The 8,270-nt window shown below is 48.8% G+C and overlaps 1 long non-coding RNA gene across 1 annotated transcript; it reads left to right on the top strand.

Moving 5' to 3' along the window:
• Positions 1-3,425: 3,425 nt before the first annotated feature.
• LOC126498542 (uncharacterized) lies at positions 3,426-7,598 on the top strand. The gene is made up of 3 exons (XR_007590843.1): positions 3,426-3,605; positions 3,687-5,353; positions 6,936-7,598. It is a non-coding gene; the product is annotated as an uncharacterized lncRNA (long non-coding RNA).
• Positions 7,599-8,270: the final 672 nt, after the last annotated feature.

The following is an 8,270-nucleotide window of genomic DNA, read 5'->3' as shown; positions in this document are numbered from 1 at the left end:
AAACATCAACCGCACAGGAACTGACTCCAAGTATCCTAAATGGAATCCTGGGAAGTTTAAGTTTCTGAAGCAGAAGAAACTATCAGCAGAGCATACAGACAGCCCACAGGATGGGAAAAGTTCTAGCCCAGCTACACAGGCAGGGGCCAACATCCAGAATTTACAAACAACCACAAAAACAAAGGGTTTGATAAGCAGAATGTTTTGTGACATGAGTTGAGTAATGCAACCAAAGGATTTGTAGGAGAGATCAAGAGAAATACAGAACGCCAGATATGCCAAGCCCGGTGGCGCAAACTGCAATTCCAGCTGTTCGGCGGCTCACAAGTTCAAGGCCAGCCCAGACTACAGAGTGAATAAGAGGCCAGTCATGTCAGTGTACTTTGACCCCGTCTTAATAAGCAAGCAAACGAATGAAGGTTTGGGGATGTATCTCAGAGATGAAACTCTTGCCAAACATGCATGAAGCCTAAGTTTAATCAACAGTATCTTTGACAGAGAGGGTGGACAGCCAGACTGGGCAGGTTGTGACACCATGTAAGGGCATCATGAGTGACAGAACTCCTTTTCCCACTCTTTGACACACACCTAAAAAAAACTCGACCTCTAAAGTCAAAATTTATCTTTTCAATTAAGAGCTAAGGGCCCCAATCAGGAGAACCTCGTTGACTGTGGGCTCAGAAGGCTGTTCCCTGAACAGCCTGAGCCCTGTAACTATACTAAGAATAAGGTGCAGGTAATGTATTTTTAAATATGACTTCCTTGATCATTTAATCCCAACCCTCATTTACAAATGAAGAAGCTGGAGACACAGAGAAGTCAAGACAATACAGGCTATCCCAGAGGGCAGGCTATCCCAGAGTACAGGCTATCACAGAGCCAGGACAGAATGTAAGTCCTTCCCAACCCATCAGGCAACTTCTTGAAGACTGACTGTTCTTAACCATTAGGGGTATAGTGTATGTGAATGCATGTGTGCATGCGTGTGTGCATGCGTGTGTGCAAGTGTGTGCAAAAGGTGTCTCGGTTGCCATTCCCCAGGTGCTGCCCACCTTGAGTCTTTTTTATTACTACCTTTAGTTTTTGAAATGAAAATAAAATTTTATTATTCTCCCTCCTTCTCTTTCCTCCCTCCAACCTCTCCTATATACTCCCTTGCTCTCTTGCAAATTTGTGGCTTCTTTTTCTTTGACTGTTGAGAATACATGTATATATAATATGTATGTATGTATATATCCTGCTCAGTCCATAGCCCACCCTGTTTTTTTGGAAACAGGATCTGTCTCTCTCTCGCACATACACACACACACACACACACACACACATACACACACACACACACACACAGAGTTGGGGCAAGTGTCAGGAGAAGTAAGGAGACTCATTCCTAGAGCCAGCACACTGTCATGCTGGAGACATGAAGCAATCTCCCTGACCTCCCTGACATAACCCTGTAATGTGGAGGCAGCATAAAAATGTTCTAGACCTGCAGAGCTGTCCCTGTGCTGATAGGGCTGCAATCACATTGCCCTAAGGGAGGGGTGGTGGCATTTCCTCTGTTCCCAGGCAACACCTGAGGCTTCAGGAGTCCTAGCCAGCTTACTCTGGGATCTTTGGTCTCTGCCTTCCTATACTAGAATGACAGGGAAGCCACCACATCCACCGGGCATTTGCCTGGTTCTAGAGATCCAAACTCCAGGCCTCTTCTTGTGCAGCAGGACCTTTAACTCTTGAATTGTCTCCCCCCATCCCTGAGCTAATTTTTTTTAGAGAGAAACAACTCAACTCACCCTTTCTCACAACTTCATGATCAGATCTCCCGAAATGTTCTTCCTTCTGCTGGCCCACTCTTCCCATTTGCCTTCCCATCCACCTGCAATCTATTCCTCAGCCCCTCATATAGATTCCAGGCTAAATGTTACCTGCTCCAACAAGTCTCTGGAACTACTGGATTCCTGCTGCCTCCCCATGGTTCTAGGCCACACAGCCCACAAGGACAGGATCTATCCACTTCATTCATCCTGCAGCTCCAGATGGAGTCAAGAAGATGCTTGTCACACTCAACAGCGAGTTCGTGGATCGTCCACTTGAGGAGCACTGCATGCTAGGCCTACAGGACACAGAGATGCAGCCCAGCGGAGCCCAAGGGAAAGACCGTAGAGGAGACTACCACAAAAACCATATCTAGATATGGACTGGGTCACCAAGGCTTAGAGGAGGGAGAGACCAACAGAGGAGGAAATGTGAGAAGGGATCCAGGCAGGAGTGGGAGTTGGAGTGGGGGTCCAGCCCAGGCAAACACTAGGAGGTGAGACTGGGCTTCAGGCTCTTGTCAAGAGTGAGTGCCATCCTTGCTCAAGGCAACTGGCCCCAGCAAAGTGGCCAGTTGTCTAAAAGATAGCATTTCTCCACAGCTCACCACCACCTCAAAGTGAAGACAATTCAGACGCCATAGGCTTTGTCATGGCTCAAAGAGGGACCTGACGATGTTGGCATCTGAGTCCAGCCCATCATCTCCAGGAAGCCATGGCCTTGCTCATACTTTGGGTCCCAAACCCTGGGACTTTTAAACAACTCTCTGGAAATACACAGCACATACCCTCATGGAGCTGGGAAGGGACGGTCACAGGAAGGGACTCCCTTGCCCTGATGGCCAGGATTCTTGTTCTTCTGGTATTCCAACCAGCAGCAGGGAAGCCCACAGCACGGACACACGGGGTTGTTTTGTCATTCCATCCCAGACTGAGAGTGGCATCCAGTGCTACTGTGGTGTGGTTCAGGTTTTGATACTTCCCGAGCATAACTTATCCAGTGCTTCCCACTCTGCCCCATATCATAGGAATGACCCATTGATCTAGAAGAAATCCATGTTGATCAATGTGGGGCAGGCTGCATATAGAAGGCAAATTACACAAATATGAATTACAGATAACTATGATTAATCCCTCAGCCAGACAGAGCCCCCGCTTCTCACCGTGCCCTTGGGCAGCACAGGTGACAGGGCTGAGGACAGCACTCGGGATGGCCGCCCCATCCAGCCATTCATTACCATCATGTCCCCATCACTGCGCCTCCTGATGAGATTATTGATCCCAGGAAATAATTATATGAAGTGTACCGTGTAAGCTCTGGCTATTGTCTTTGGAAGTGCCTACCGCAGGGGGGGGGGGGGTGTGAGCTTTTGTCATTTTTAGAAGAGTCTCACTTTTATGAATGAACTACCGGCAACTTTTCAAGCTAACTTTTACTGGGACAAAGCAAGAGCGAGGGGGAGAGGAATAAACACAGGAGAGGAAAAGAAAAAAGAAAAAGAAAAGCAAATCTCGGTATCTGGGGGAAGGCAGGGAGTCTAGTACCCAGTAGATGGTGCTGTGATCAAATTCTAAACCTGTCACGGACTCTCAGCAACCGATAGAGGAAGTGAGGGGAAATGACAAGCCCGTCAGTGTTAAAGGCATACAGTTAAATGGCTTCGGCCATTTCCCTCACTTTAAATAAAGATTAATCATGACGGTGACGACGACGACGACAGCGACGGTGAGGAAAAAGGAGGAAGGAAGCAAAGCTCCCAGCTCGGGACCGTCGGCTCCAGTGGACAATGTGAGGTGAGAGAGACCGGGTGGTCGGAGTTACAGAGCCTAACAGACTTGTCTCCCCTCTAATTCCAGACCCCTCCCCCCCCCCAGTTTCCAGACCACTCCAACCCCATGGAAACCCCTGGAAAGTCAGACAAGGGTAAGAAGAGGCGTTGGCACCGTGTACTGACTGACACCCACGGCATCTTCAATTCTATTTGCATATGCTTTTCCACGTAAAGAGATCTACCTGAAAAACTGTTCGAGTTTTTTGCATAAATAGCAGGAGTGGAGCCAAGCACGGAAATGAGCGTCAGTTTCTCTGACGCTGCCGGTGAGCTCGCTCCAGTGTCCTTCCAAGATGTCGGCCCGTCAGTCTGCGAAGGCAGGGCCGTCTTTGTGGGGGCAAATGTTCCGGGGGGGTGGAAAGCTGGAGAGACAGGTACCGACCTCCCCGCCGAGAGAGAGGAGACTGTGAAAGAGTAGGAAACACAGGGTGCTAGGATTTTTTCCCCGTGACCCCAGGAGTGCAAGCCTCCTCTCATAGATACCCAGAGGTATCATTGACAAAGGGCCGGCGCGTCCAAGAAAGCATGCGCACAGTGCTCAATAGTCATCGATTCATCGAGGTAGAATGGTTAGGGCAAAGGTCAAAGCCAGGTGAGTGCAGCTGAGAGGCAGGCTGACTGCTGGAGGCAGTGATGGGCTGGAAATGACCCCTGAAGGCTCAGGGTTTCAAGGACAGTGAGCTGAAGGTGGGCAGCCGGCTCTCCACTCCTGGTACCTCCAAGCTGTTTTCCCTTATCCTTGTCCCCTAAATGCCACAGGATAACACTGTCTACTTGGCATTGGCCATGTATTAGCTGTTACAAGGCATCTAGGAATGGATTAAAGTATATGAGTGGGTAAGAGTGTAATTGTGAACAATTCAAGCACTCTTGGTTTTTGCTCTCCCCTTCGACACTGAGGAACAGCTGCATGTTTCTATAAGGAAGGTGCTCGGTGTTCAGGGCTTCCTTTCTGGGAGCTGCTCAGTTGACCTTCGTACTATCCCAAGGATAAAATCGTCCAAAAGGAGTAAGTAGGGCAGTAGGATGGGAGAAAGTAGATCTTGTGCTCTGAGCTGAAATCCCAACGTGCAACTAAGAAAGGAGGAGGAAGAGGAAAAGGGTCAGGTAGTAGTCAGGAGGTGGGCATCAAAAGACCTGGCATGGGAGGAACAAGATCTCATTAAGAATTAGATGGAGAAATAAAAGCCCAGGGCAGAGACCCTTCCTCTCCCCTAAGCTCCTCGAAGGGAGGAACTGGATATCCCATAGTGTCTCATAGGAAGAGCGTAAGCTCAGCAGGTATAACCCCAACTTCATTATCAAGACTTCATTTCCTGAGCACTGCTCTAAGGGAGAAAAAGAAAGGAGAAGCAGAAGTTCGAACCAGTGACAGAGCTCGCAGGCACAGCAGTTTGTGTGGGAAGGGCCAGTCATTGTTTGTTTTGAGATGGGACACACACACTCAATTTCCCAGGCTGGCTTTGAACTATGAACTTTGCAGTGGCTGAGATGACAGGCCCTCACCATCAGGCCTAGTTCCTTCAGTATAGCTGAGCTGTCTGTTCCTGACGAGGCACTGGGAAGGAAGAGGCACCGAGTTCAACGCAGGATTCTGGAATCTCTGGGCCTCTCTTCTGACTGGCTGGCCCTGGTCGTCTTCCTCACCTCAGTAACCAGCAGCCATCCAGCTGCCGCCTTCTATGTGATCTGACCAGCCTTTCCCATCAGGTAAGCATTTAGACTTGCCTAAATGTTTTTGGCATCTCTGGATGCGAAACCACAACAAAGCCCGGAAACCTGTTCATAAATCACAAACACTCATGCAGCATGGCTCTCGTTCCTCCACCACGGCACTGTGGATGCATCTCCTCAGGCTGTAGAATTCCATCTAGTCCACAGCAGGTTCCCGCTAATGAGAGGTTTCAGCATCCTGACTCTCCCAGGAGTATGGGAGTCCCTTCTAAACATAACCCCGGTGCCATGAGCAGGGGTGGGGCGCTGCCCACATCACAATCCTGCACCTTCACTTGCTGATTCTATGTCCTCAACCCTGGTGTGTTGCGAATCTGCCATTTAGGAGTGGCACCCAGGTAAGTTTGATGATTCCTGCAATCACCAGTTTTGTTTTTGCTAGCATGTTCCTCCAACCACCGGAAGTTAGGGATGTAACCTGGGTCAGTGTGGTATACGGAATACAGGCTGTCTCTCTGGTACCTAAAAAATAAGAGGTGGGGGTCATTGTTCCACCTGCCAAGTCCTGGCCTTGCCTTTGAACTACAGTCCTCCTCTGTGTCCCTCACAGTGAGTGCTCCTGAAACGCTCCCTGAATAGATTCCCAACTGGATAGAGGGAAAGTAATATCTAAGTGGCTAAGGACTCTACCACAAGGGAGCAATAACAAATCCTAACTCCACAGGGATCACCATCTAGTGTCCGCTCAGCTTCCCAAGCCAGAGTCTAGCTTTGACAATAATGAAAACTACAACTTGACCCCCACACCCACTTCCAAACAGGATGCCGACCTGCTTCCTGGGTCTACGCTGAGGGAGATTCTGAGCAAGGAGCTGTGAGGGGGAAAGACACCGTTTCTGACTGCATGGAATGTAGCCTGGCAGGGACCCAGAACTGTAAACAAGTAATTACACAGATGAGCATTTAATTACACGTGTGATAGAGGCCGAGAAGGAGGGGAGAGGCGGGGAGCCTGCAAGCAATGGGGCTACCTAACCTCATGGAGAGCAGGGGTCCCTAAGAGAGCGGGGCTGTGACTGAGGCCAAGAGCAACTTAGAACACCAAGAAGGAAAGACAAGAGATCAAAAGGGAGGTGGGCTGGTTGATTGACAGGCTGATCATACGCACTTCCTCTGGACAGCTCTTCCCTGGTGGCTTCTGTGGCTGTTGCAACAATGTAGCTGGGGGCATGGAGGTGCCTCCCTCCCTTAACAGGTGTGAAGGACTTTCTTGAATCCTCAGCCCTGTCAAGTACCCAGTCTTACCTACTACAGCCTCCTCAGGCCCACAGGCAAAGCCCTCGGGCTTTCTTTCCCAGAATCCCTTTCCCCATGTGCTTCTGGGATAAGATCCCAATGGTGAATATGGGAGTCAGACCTTGACTCCAGGTGCAGCTGCCCAAGGATGGATGTGCCCCACAATCAGGTCTGCCAGCTAAGGTCAGCTCACTGTCCTTGGAGCTGAAGGTGGATGAGGCTGACAGAGCTGCCCTCCCTGTTCCCAAGTTAACCGAGGCCAGAAGAGGAATCTCCTGCTAAGTAGCTGCTTGTCTGCCTGCCCTTTCCTATTGTCCTGCAGAATCCATTCCTGCGATGAAGTCCCGCTTCTTCTAAATCTGGAGACCCAGCCTGGAAGAAAGGGCTCCTGCCATGAAAGCATTTGGAGGCAGACTGCAGCATCTTCTCTGAGGGTTTGCATTTCAAAGCTGGGAACAAAGAGGACAGATGTGTGGATGTCCTTGGTCACCCTGCAGGTGAACACAACGTCAAGAACGGGTCCTGTAAGGGCTTTCCTACAGCAAGGTCTTCACAGCCAGAATGGAACCCTCAGCATCGTCCTGCTGCCCCTGAGATTCTGCTCCGCCCCAAGGAGGGGAAGGACGAGAAGGACTAACTAATCTCCCAACAGTCATGCTTCTGTCTAAGAGAGCACTTCAAAACTAGGCACAGAACGGGTGCAAAGACACTTGTCGCTTTTGATGGGTGAGAAGTGGACTTTTTCCTCTCCCGTTGCCTACCTTTCCTCAAGGGAGGAAGGGCTTCTTTCTCCAGGACGCAGACTTCCCAGGGTGCTGCTGACACAGGGCCTAGGCTCATCTCTGTGGAGCCCAGGGTAGGAGGGTAGAGGAACTGGCACTGCTCCAAAGACAAGAAAGAGGGTGGGGAAGACAGGAGATGGTGAGGAGGGAGGGGGAGAAGGGAAGAGAAAGGGGAGGCTCTTCATTGATTTTTCTATACCATCTCTTTCTATGCTTTCCCCAATTTTTAGTTGAATAAATTTTTAAAATACAAATGAGACTTTTTAATAAAATTATTTTTAACAAAAAAACTAAAATTTTCACAAGTTAATCCCAAAGTTAGGGTCCAGAAAAATTCTGTATTTGAGAATTGCCGTATTTTTCAATAGAGTAATGAAACATGGGAAAACATCTGCCTATGGCAACTAGAAAGCTCAAAGCCAGACTAAATATTGAGGAACAGCAGCGCTGGGGACCCCCCTCTAGGTAAAAAAAAAAAAAAAAGAAAAAAAGAAAAATTTGCTTCATCTAAATTCCATTTCTGTGGTTAATTTTTTAGCATTTACTCTGTATATGTGTATGAATTTACATCCTGGCACTTATAGTGCAAGGGTGATCTTAAAAATATAAACAGGACAACAAGCTAGTTCCGTGGGTAAGGGTGATGGCTGCCAAGCTTGATGACTTGAGCTCACGTTCTGGGTCCTACATGGTAAAAAGAGAGAGGAGACTCATACAAGTTGTCCTCTGCCACAGTGAGCACACGTTCACCCCACACGCATATATACCCACCCAGCCCTATACATACACAAAGGTATAAATAAAATTAAAATATAGTGCCGCACATAAATACAGAAGCAAAAGCACAAAGAGAAGAGAACAGGAGGACAGGCATG

This window comes from Alexandromys fortis, unplaced genomic scaffold (genome assembly GCF_014885135.2).
Source record: "Alexandromys fortis isolate MF-2015 unplaced genomic scaffold, M_Fortis_MF-2015_v1.1 scaffold_3, whole genome shotgun sequence".
Classification (NCBI taxonomy): domain Eukaryota; kingdom Metazoa; phylum Chordata; class Mammalia; order Rodentia; family Cricetidae; genus Alexandromys; species Alexandromys fortis.
This window is presented reverse-complemented; position numbering and strand designations above follow the sequence as displayed.